This window comes from Hyla sarda, chromosome 2, assembly GCF_029499605.1.
Source record: "Hyla sarda isolate aHylSar1 chromosome 2, aHylSar1.hap1, whole genome shotgun sequence".
In the NCBI taxonomy this organism is placed as follows: Eukaryota; Metazoa; Chordata; class Amphibia; order Anura; family Hylidae; genus Hyla; species Hyla sarda.
Window position 1 is genome coordinate 125,678,125 of NC_079190.1, and position 12,181 is coordinate 125,690,305.

The 12,181-nt window shown below is 44.7% G+C and overlaps 1 pseudogene; it reads right to left on the minus strand.

Annotated features, from left to right (window-relative positions):
- Window positions 1-1,949: 1,949 nt before the first annotated feature.
- Window positions 1,950-2,999, minus strand: LOC130357725 (L-lactate dehydrogenase B chain-like; annotated as a pseudogene).
- Between the last annotated feature and the right edge of the window lie 9,182 nt (window positions 3,000-12,181).

The following is a 12,181-nucleotide window of genomic DNA, read 5'->3' on the forward strand; positions in this document are numbered from 1 at the left end:
TGAATTGTGTCATCTATAGTCTGTTGATGTTTATGCAGAAAACACATATTTTTATATATGTCACACTAATGGTTTGTGTTAATGGCCACTTGTTAATTCAATCAACTCTGATAGGTCATTGGGTTATTGTTAGTAAATGTTACAATTTTTTTTATATTATAGACACTCAGTTATCTCTGCAGTTGATTATCAGTTTAGGGAGGTCTGTATACCATATAAGTGATTACTGTTACATTTTGGGACTCACAATTACGTATTTTCTGATCAGCGGCGTCCTCTTTCCTTTTCTTCTCTGTCCAGATAAGACCGCCATGTGGATCTCTTAACATGCAGGACAAACATGTCAGACATTTTTCCAGTGCCCTCCCCTCCTCTACAAAATCTTTCCATCTATAGGCCCACAAACTGTAATGATGCCCTCCTTGGTGTCCTGCACAGTAAAAGGGCAGGTAGGTAGGTAGCCAGGTAAATAGGTAACTAGGTAGGTAGATCGGGAAGTCAGATATGTAGGTAGGTGACAAGTCAGGTAGGTAGAGGGCTAGCTAGGTAGTTAGGAAGCCATGTATGAAGGCCAGGCATGTAGATATTTAGGTAGCCTGGTATGTAGGTAGTTAGATAGCCTGGTATGTAGGTAAGTAGTTAGGCATCCAGGTATAAAGTTAGGTAGCCCCCCTTCCCCGTAGGGATAGGCAGCAGAGTTAACCCCCTTTCCCTGCAGGTATAGGCAACAGAGAAAAAAAAACACTCTTCCCCATAGGTATAGGCAGCAGACTTAACCCCCCATTCCCCATAGGTATGTGCAGCAGAATTAAGCCCCCTTCCCAATAGATATAGGGACAGAGTTACGCCCCCCCTTCCTCCTTAGGTATAGGCAGCAGAGTCCCCCCCCCCCTTTCCCCGTAGGTATAGGCAGAGTTAAACCCCCCATTCCACATAGGTATATGCAGAGTTACCCCCCTTTCCCCATAGGTATAGGCAGAGTTATCCCACATGTTCCCCATAGGTATAGACAGTTACCCCTCCCCCTCTTCCCCATTGGTATGGGCCAAGTTACCACCCCCCCTCTTCCCCACAGGTATAGAAAGGGTTACCCCCCTTTCCCCATATGTATAGGCAGAGTTACCCCCCCCTTTCCCCATAGGTATAGGCAGAGTTACCCCCCTCCCCCTTTCCCCATAGGTATAGGCAGAGTTACCCACACCCCTCTTCCCCATAGGTATAGGCAGAGTTACCCCCTCTTCCCCATAGGTATAGGCAGAGTTACCCCCCCCCTTTTCCCATAGGTATAGGCAGAATTACCCCCCTCCTCCTTTCCCCATAAGTATAGTCAGAGTTACCCCCCCCTCTTCCCCATATGTATAGGCATAGACACCCCCGCCCCCTTCTTCCCCAAAGGTATAGGCAGAGTTATCAACCCCCCTCTTCCCCATAGTTATAGGCAGAGTTACCCCCCCTCCCCCTTTCCCCATAAGTATAGGCAGAGTTACCCCCCCCCCTCTTCCCCATAGGTATAGGCACAGTTATCCTCCTCTTCCCCATAGGTATAGGCAGAGTTACCCACCCCCCTCTTCCCCATAGATATATATAGAAAAACAAGAAGCGCTCCATAGTGCATTAAAAGGGTAATGTAGCTAAGCCGATATTATCGGAAGCGCTTACCCAGTTGGTTGTGCTAAGTCACCCAGGCACAACACTGTTAAAAGGTATTCAACAATGCAGCCAATCCCACTACCGCGACGGTGCAGCAAATGCAGCAAAATCTCCAAACTCCACAGGAACTTTGGTCGGCGCAGAATGGATAAGGGACAATATTGATAGCTAGGCGATTTATTGGGAACAACGCGTTTCAATTCCAGGACAGGCGTCTTTTTCAAGTTCACTTTTTTTTTTTTCGGTTTAGTAGCTGATTTTATTCAAACAACTATTGTTACTCTACAACAAATCCATTAGTGATCAAGGCATATTGTGAAGGCCAATGAGGTCATTCCAGGAGATTCACAGGTCTTTGAGGTCTTTCTGGATGGCCAACAGGGTGTCTGCGCTCTTCTTCAACTTAGCAACTTCCTCATCTGTTAGCTTCTGATTCACCACCTGGGCCACCCCTTGGCCATTCAGGACACAGGGGGGACTGAAGAAGACTTCATCGGTGATACCATAGAAGTTCTTAACCATAGTGGAGACAGGATGTATTTTGGACAGCTTCTTTGTTATGGATTCTGACAGGTCAGCCACATTCATGCCAATGGCCCAGTTGGTGTATCCCTTCAGTCTGATCACCTCATAGGCACTGTCAACCACCTGCTTGTGAACATCCTTCCAGTCCTCTTTGTCCTTCTCAGTTCCAATGTTAGGGTTAAGGGACTGAAGGGAGACACCGCCCACTTCGACCCCACTCCAGACAGGAACACTGGAGTCCCCATGTTCTCCCAGGATGTAACCATGGCAGCTGCTGGTACTGATGCCGAGCTTCTGAGAAATCATATAGCGGAATCTTGCAGAGTCTAGGTTGGTTCCACTGCTGACGACACGGTTCTGGGGCAGACCGCTCAGCTTCCATGTGACGTAGGTCATGATGTCAACTGGATTGGAGACTACGAGGAGTGTGGCATCAGGACTGTATTTCACAACCTGTGGAAGGATGAACTTGAAGACATTGATGTTTCTCTGGACTAAGTTGAGACGGCTCTCCCCTTCTTGCTGTCGTACGCCACCTGTGATCACGACGATCCTAGAATTTTTGTTACAGAATAGTCTTTGTCTGTAACAATTGTTGGCGTTTTAAAGAACATGCTTCCATGTTGCAGATCCATCATTTAGCCCCTCAGTTTGTCTTCCAAGATATCAACCAAGGCTAGCTCGTCAGCAAGATCCTTCTGGAGGATGCTGATGGCTCATGCCATGCCGACTTGCCCGACACCTATGACTGTTATCTTGTTCTTTGGAACAGTAGTCTTTTCCTTGGTGGTGCTGGTGAACAGTTTCTCACGTACGGTTGCCATGGTTACTGCTGTACACTGCACCACTCCTGCTGTCCAGAGATCAGGGAGGTTAATTTGCCTAGCTATCCATATTGTCCCTTATCCATTCTGCGCTGACCATAGTCCCTGTGGAGTTTGGAGGTTTTGCTCCCCATAGGTATAGGCAAAGTTACCCCCCTTTCCCCATAGGTATAAGCAGAGTTACCCCCCCTTTCCCCATAGGTATAGGCAAAGGTCCCCCCCTTACCCCATAGGTATAGGCAGCATTCCCCCCTTTCCCCGTAGGTATAGGCAGCATTCCCCCCTTTCCCCGTAGGTATAGGCAGAGTTGCCCACCCCCTCTTCCGCATAGGTATAGGCAGAGTTAAAAAAAATTAAACAAATTATGGTTACCTGATGTGCCATGCAGCGATCTCCTCAGCAGCAGGGGCCGATGCGTCATCGACGCCTGTACCGCGTGCTGTGGGGTGGCGGAGGTCACGTCTCCTCTGTGTAAGCTGCAGATGCGGCTCAGACAGAAGGGACACCTTCTCCTGTATGTACGTCTATCGCACATACCGGAGAAGGCAGCGCTGTCTGCTGAGCATCTGGGACTATTGTTCCAGATCCTCAGTACTGGTGGCGGCGGGCCCTATACCCGGCCGGGCCCTCGGACAATGTCCGATTGGACCAGCCGGTCAGTCTGCCCCTGGTAGAAACCTGTTAGTTGACATGTTGACCAGATGGCGAATGTTGAGCTTGGAATTAAAATCATTTTAGAGATTGGTCAAATCAGTAGTTTTTAACCTGTCTACCTCTCTTACATTCTTAATTTTTGGTAGCATACACATTTTGCCAGAGGTACTGTATGTACATTTATTGTATCTGCTTGTATACTTTTACTCAAAAGAAATATGTTACTCCTTTCATGCTGCCTGAACCCTGTGTGATTGGGGTTCCTCCCGTTTTTACTCATCTTGATCTCTGCCTATACCCCAATGATATGTGGTTCAGACAGACCACCCCAATGATATGTGGTTCAGACAGCATGAAATTGATGACAGGGTACCTTTAAAGATTTTTCTTGCACAGAATAAATGCAGCACATATGGGCAAAATGATTTGGTAATAGTGGATTCTGGTAGATGTCAGACATTTTTTTATACAACATTCCATTTAAATATATCTCAAAGGTTGAAATTTCCTTTTATGTTGTTTAACATTTATGTTGCACTTGGTACTTTTGATAATTAGTATAAAAACATTGTCTGGAATACTGGAATAAAATGTTATTGGACCCTTAACATCTAAAAATAGCCACTAAATAAAAATGATAGATCTTGCTAGTTCTGGGCAACCACTGAGCATAATAGATAGTTTGACGAAAGCTCCGCAGTCTGGTGTTCTCACACAATCCCAGCTCCATTATGTCCAACAATTTACCACTGTAGAGAAAGTAACAGTAAAAGGCAGCGTCTGAAGAATAAATGTATCATTTTATTTATAGAAATCTATCTAATTGCATGTTATAGCAGAATGAAATCACTTTTTTATTCTATTTGTTACACTTCTCTACTTACCTGCTATTTTTTTTTATTATTATTTCTTTGGAGAGGTCAACTGAAAGATGAAAAAAATTGCCTACCTATAATTGTTATACTTATGTTTTACACTTTAAACCAGCTTCATAAAAGTACTATGTGTCTATGATTGGCTTTACGTCTTTACTAAAGGCTACAGTAATAAAACATCACAGGAGGTTGAACTTAATTTTTTGTAGCAAAATGTTGCTTTGTCTACACCTAAGATAAATTACTGAACCTGAGAAAGGAAAAAAAAAAATCTTCACAGACTGTCCCAATAAGACAGAGCTAAGATTAAATACACTTGTTGACAAAAAAAAAAATCACATGTTGCAAAAGGGACTGTACGTCCTACATGCTTTTAGGTTGTTAGGTTTGCTACGTAAGTGTTTGATTGACGATAAATCTGGTTGCTAGGCAAGTCAAAAAAAGTTTTGCAATCTGGTGAGACAATCCTAGGAAACCCTTGGGTGAGCATTTTATTTCTGAAAAATACCACTCACAAGCTCTACCAGAATGTTCTGTACATATCATTGAGTTGTTAGTGTCTCTTGTATCACTACAAGGGGTGACTATGTAGTGATATGCAATGGCTCCTCGGATCTTCACACCAGGAGTTGAAGCAGTGTGTCACTACAAAGCAAAGGATTGAGGTGCTTATCATGAGGCCTCCATACTCCAAACTAACCATTGATGGATCCTGAACAGAACCAGGATTTGTCTCTAAAGATGATACAATTCCAATCCGTATCAGTCCAGATTTCTTGCTCCCAACACCACGACAGAGGTGAGGAGAACTGTCTGTCAATAAAAGGACATGTAATGGGAGATGTGACACCAATGCCTGAAATGCCTGAAAATCTTTAATGTGGGTGAAAAGTAAAATCGACATATGTTATCCCCACATGCGGAAATGTCAAATGTAATAAAATACATTGTTAACGATCCAAAGTCTAAAATTGCAGATTTTTGGTCTCATCCCATCCAACGGCATCTGTAGTTATCGGGGCCAGGGGGGACTCGTTGCACCACCTGCGGGATAATTGCAGGGTTTCAATAAGTCATAATGGACACTGGAGCTCCCCTAACTTGCCTCCCAGCCTCTCTGACAATCTCCTCCTCTAGTCTGCCTTCAAGCAGACCAGAAAAGTAGATCGCTGATATTACTGATCAGTGCTATGCCTATGCCATCAGTAATAGCAATCTAATAATTGCTATAGATAGTCCCCTATTGGGACATATTGACACATGTGTAAATGTCTAAACTATAAAAATATAATGCTGATGATCCCGTATGGTGAACGGCTTAAATAAAAAAAAAACATTGCTGCTTTTTGGTCACATAACATCCCAGAAAAATTGTATAAAAAGTGATCCAAAAGTCACATATATGCAAAAGTGATATCAGTAAAAACTACAGTACATGGTTGAAAAAATAAGCCCTCATACAGCCCCATGTTAGGGAAAATTAGAAAATTATAGGGGTCAGAATAGAGTTATTTTAATCATACTGATCTTCAAAATAATGTTTACGTGCTGTTTTGATATTTGGTAAATAGTAGAATCTGTTTTTCTCAAATTTTTTTTTAATTTAGCTCAACAATTAATTAATAGAAAAAATAGAGAGTTAAGTGTTTTGTTAGAAGCAATTTAACCTGTTAAGGACCTAGGGCGTACCTGTACGTCCTGGGTCCTTACCCTTTCTATAACGCAGGGCCACGGCTATTAGCCCTTTAGACACGTTGTTCAAAGTTGATTGCCGCATCTAAAGTGAAACTAATCTACCCCCAGCTAGCTCAGGGGGCTGTTTGGGACCGTTATGGTGAAATCGCTGCATCACGAACAGCTGTTGGACGCGAGGAGGGTCCCCCTACCTGCCTTCTGGTGTCTGATTGACGAATGACTGCTCAGTCCCTGAGATCCAGACATGAGTAGTCAAACGGCAGAATCATCGATCAATGGTTTCCTATGAGAAACCATTGATCAATGTAAAATATCAGTGTGTGCAGTGTTATAGCCACCTATGGGAGCTATAACACTGCAAAAAAAAGTGGTAAAAAAGTGAATAAAGATAATTTAACACCTTCCCTAATAAAAGTTTGAATCACCCCCCTTTTCCTATTTAAAAAATAAAAAACTGTGTAAATAAAAATAAACATATGTGGTATCGCCACGTGCAGAAATGTCTGAATTATAAAAATACATCGTTAATTAAACCGCACGGTCAATGATGTATGCGCAAAAAAAGTCCAAAATAGCGTATTTTTGGTCATTTTTTATATCATGAAAAAACTAATAAAAAGCAATCAAAAAGTCAAATCAATACAAAAATGGTACCGCTAAAAACTTCAGATTACGGCGCAAAAAATGAGCCCTCATACCTCCCCGTATACAAAAAAAAATAATAAAGTTATAGGGGTCACAATTTGACAATTTTAAACTTATAACTTTTCCTGCATGTAGTTATGATTTTTTCCAGAAGTACTACAAAATCAAACCTGTATAAGTAGGGTATCATTTTAATCGTATGGACTTACAGAATAAAGATAAAGTGTCATTTTTACCGAAAAATTTACTAAGTAGAAACAGAAGCCCCCAAAAATTACAAAATTGTGTTCTTTCTTCAATATTGTCGCACAATTATTCTTTTTTTTCCATTTCGTTGTAGATTTTTGGGTAAAATGACTAATGTCATTACAAAGTAGAATTGGTGGCGCAAAAAATAAGCTATCATATGGATTCATAGGTACAAAATTAAAAGAGTTATTATTTTCGAAAGGTAAGGAGGAAGTGCAAAAACGGAAAAAAAACCTGGTCCTTACGGGGTTAAAACAAGTGATAATTGTATATTTCTATTGTCTCCATACTTAGGCTTCTATTATCCTATTACATACACCAATGGTTTATAGCCCAGTTTTTGTATTACTGAATCAGGTTTACAGTATTCTGCAAAAATATTCTTTAACACATAAAAAAAAGACAATCACTTCTGCCCTAGCTTTCTGGGAAGGTTTTGAAATGACATAAAAGATCTGTTAGACTTTTTGGCAATCCTATTTAAGCACCTTTCATATGAGTATATTACAGGAAGCTCAGAAGAAGAGTTCATAACCTCCTCACCTACTTATTCATAAATCCTGCCAATAAATGTTCACACATAGATATTACAGACACTTTATATCTTTTAAATTGTAACCAAGCAAAAGTAATGTTTTGGACAATTGATCTGTTTTACCAAGAATTAAACCACAATAGCTAAAATCCCAGAAATATGGTCCGTTCCATCAATAAATAGTTCCCCTTCTGGTACTACACCTTTTGTATATATCCATCTATTTAAGTAAATATATATTGGTTATTTTATGTTTACAGTGTCATCTGAATAGAAGGAATGCAATGTAATAGTTTATATAAAGATTGTCCTTAATCTTAATAATTAATTGAGGATACCAGTTGTTACAAAATCAATTGTTATGTGCTGTAAAATGAGTCACGAAGATTCTTTGTGACCAAATAAAGTAAATTGTTTACTTTGCAAACTCCATTATCCGTAATATTTCGGATGGTCAAAAGCTAGTTACATCCAAAATAGATTTTCATCCACATAGATTTTCATACTATGACTTTTTAATCACTTAAAGGGGTACTCTGGCGCTAAGACAGCTTATCCCTCCCATAGGCTTTCATTTAGGGGGCGGAGCGTGATGTCACACGGGGGCGGGCCGTCACATCACAATGCTCCGGCCCTCGTGATCACCAGTAATCAGGCACGGAGCGAACATGCTCCGGGGACTGATTATAGTGGGGTGCTGCGTGCAAGATCACAGGGGTCCCCAGCAGCAGGAGCCCCGCAATCAGGCATGTTATCCCCTATCCTTTGGATAGGGGATAAGATGTCTTAGTGCCGGAGTACCCCTTTAATGGGAAATAATGTACAGTATGTCATCACTAAAATACATGTATGTCAAGGATATATGTGAACACCAGTGGGAGGGTGGCTATGATTTATAATCACACTACTTTACTTCCATAATAATAAAGCTTTCTTTGTTATAATAGTTAAAGAAAAAAACATCTTTCACCACCAGATGCCTATTTTTCTCTAAACCTGGCTATCACTATTGATTATTTCTAGTCAGAAGCACAAGATTTCAGGGATTACACTGAGAAGAGATGCAGAGAGCATAGATAAGGGGAGAAGGGGTAAGGTCCTAAACTCTTTAGGAGATCTCTCACCTATCATGTACTATTTATGATATTGGTGTGTAGTATGTAGTGTGTAGCTACAGATATAGCAGGCACACTGGGTCCCTGGTGCCTAAGGGGGGCCTCCAAGCACATCTAAAGAGACCACTATTATAATTGGGACATGGGGCCCTGTTGCAGATTTTGGGGCTAAGAAGCTACAATTTACGCCTCTGAGATAGAGTCCCAGTAACCATTATAATATGGGCACTTTGGTCAGTTGACCAGAGCCCAAAACTCCCAGGCAGTACATGACTGCTCAGAGTGCCCATTGTTTAATCTGGCACTGTCCTTTTTAAAATGCACCCCTCAGGGATAGTCTCCTCCTTCCTTAGTAAGTTCTCCCTAGATTTGCAGGAAGGGAATTAAGAGACTGGGCAGCTGTAAAGTTTCAGTCACTCAATTTTCTCTGTGATCATGCAAAACAATAAGTGTATATTCTGCCTGATCACAGACAGAACTGTGTTACTGAAACGTTACAGCTGCACAGTCTCTCTATTCCCTCCCTGCACTCATCTCTATGATCAGTGCGTGGAATGCCTTATTTCTAACACAAGTTGTTGACTATAGAAATAGTATGAAAAGGCAGCGGTAAGAAAAATGGCTGGGAAACACACATTGAACACACACACATATCAGACAAGTTCAACACACATAGATCAAACAAATAACACACAAAACAGACACACATCATATAAGCACAGGGCACACATTAGCACTAGTGTTGAGCGCAAATATTCGAAATGCACATTTTTACCGCGAATATCGGCACTTTGCGATTTTGCAAATATTTAGAATATAGAGATTCTGTATATGTTCGTAATGACAAATATTCCTTTTTATTTTCTTCACAATATACATCACAACATTTGTCACGATGCCGGCTGGCAGGAGGTGGATCCTCTGTGCCAGAGAGGGATAGCGAGGACCGTGCTAGTGGACCGGTTCTAAGACACTACTGGTTTTCACCAGAGCCCGCCGCAAAGCGGGATGGTCTTGCTGCGGCGGTAGTGACCAGGTCGTATCCACTAGCAACGGCTCACCTCTCTGGCTGCTGAAGATAGGCGAGGTACAAGGGAGTAGGCAGAAGCAAAGTCGGACGTAGCAGAAGGTCGGGGGCAGGCGGCAAGGTTCGTAGTCAGGGGAGATAGCAGAAGTTCTGGTACACAGGTTTTTAAACACACAAAACGCTTTCACTAGGCACAAGGGCAACAAGATCCGGCCAGGAAGTGCATGGGAGGAGGTTAGATATAGTCAGGGACCAGGTGGAAGCCAATTAAGCTAATTGGGCCAGGCACCAATCATTGGTGCACTGGCCCTTTAAGTCTCAGGGAGCTGGCGCGCGCGCGCCCTAGAGAGCGGAGCCGCGCGCGCCAGCACATGACAGCAGGGGACGGGAACGGGTAAGTGACCTGGGATGCGATTCGCGAGCGGGCGCGTCCCGCTGTGCGAATCGCATCCCCAACGGCCATGACAGAGCAGCGCTCCCGGTCAGCGGGACTGACCGGGGAGCTGCAGGGAGAAAGACGCCGTGAGCGCTCCGGGGAGGAGCGGGGGCCCGGAGCGCTAGGCGTAACAGTACCCCCCCCCCTTAGGTCTCCCCTTCTCTTTGTCCGGTAACTGCCTCCCCTGGGATGAGGACACCGGGAAAGGATGGAGGGATTCCTCAACGGCAGGCAGAACCGCAGGAGTAGGAATGGGGAGAGAGGGCAGAGGGCGAGACCTGGCACGGGGCAGTGTGACACCAGGACGAGGGCCATGAGGGGACACAGAGGCTTGCCTGATGGGACTGGGAGGGGGGGAGGGGCATTTCCTGTGGCAGGCAGAGTCCTTAATGACCTTAGGGGGACCGGATACAGGAGGAACCACAGGGTCACGGCAGGGAGTACTGGGAACCGGTTGAAGGCAGTCCTTGGAACAAGAGGGACCCCAACTCTTGATCTCCCCAGTGGACCAATCCAGGGTTGGGGAATGGTGTTGAAGCCAGGGTAGTCCAAGGAGAACTTCAGAAGTGCAATTAGGAAGGACAAAAAATACAATTTCCTCGTGATGAGGTCCGATGCACATTAGGAGGGGCTCCGTGCGGTAACGCACGGTGCAATCCAACCTGGCTCCGTTGACCGCGGAAATGTGGAGTGGCTTGACAAGACGGGTCACCGGAATGCGGAATTTATTCACAAAGGACTCCCGAATAAAATTCCCAGAAGCTCCAGAGTCCAGGCAGGCCACGGCTGAGAGGGGAGAGCTGGCTGAAGTAGAAATCCGAACAGGCACCGTGAGACGTGGAGAAGCCGACTTGGCATCAAGAGACGCCACACCCACGAGAGCTGGGTGCGAGCGTGCGTTTCCCAGACGTGGAGGACGGATTGGGCAATCCACCAAAAAATGTTCAGTACTGGCACAGTACAGACAAAGATTCTCTTCCTTACGGCGATTCCTCTCTTCCAGGGTCAGGCGAGACCGATCCACTTGCGTGGCCTCCTCGGCGGGAGGCCTAGGCGCAGATTGCAGTGGAGACTGTGGGAGAGGTGTCCAGAGATCTAAGTCTTTTTCCTGGCGGAGCTCTTGATGCCTCTCAGAAAAACGCATGTCAATGCGAGTGGCTAGATGAATGAGTTCATGCAGGTTAGCAGGAGTCTCTCGTGCGGCCAGAACATCTTTAATGTTGCTGGATAGGCCTTTTTTAAAGGTCGCGCAGAGAGCCTCATTATTCCAGGATAGTTCAGAAGCAAGAGTACGGAATTGTATGGCGTACTCGCCAACGGAGGAATTACCCTGGACCAGGTTCAGCAGGGCAGTCTCAGCAGAAGAGGCTCGGGCAGGTTCCTCAAAGACACTTCGAATTTCCGAGAAGAAGGAGTGTACAGAGGCAGTGACGGGGTCATTGCGGTCCCAGAGCGGTGTGGCCCATGACAGGGCTTTTCCAGACAGAAGGCTGACTACGAAAGCCACCTTAGACCTTTCAGTAGGAAACTGGTCCGACATCATCTCCAAGTGCAGGGAACATTGCGAAAGAAAGCCACGGCAAAACTTAGAGTCCCCATTAAATTTGTCCGGCAAGGACAGGCGGAGGCTAGGAGCGGCCACTCGCCGCGGAAGGGGTGCAGGAGCTGGCGGAGGAGATGGTTGTTGCTGCTGTAGCTGTGACTGTACTTGCTGTAGTTGTGACTGGAGTTGCTGTGTCATGGTGGTCAAGTACGACAGCTGGTGATCTTGTTGCGCTATCTGTTGCGACTGCTGGGCGATCTGACGAGCTTGCTGGGCGACCAGCGTAGGGAGGTCAGCGACAACTGGCAGAGGAACTTCAGCGGGATCCATGGCCGGATCTACTGTCACGATGCCGGCTGGCAGGAGGTGGATCCTCTGTGCCAGAGAGGGATAGCGAGGACCGTGCTA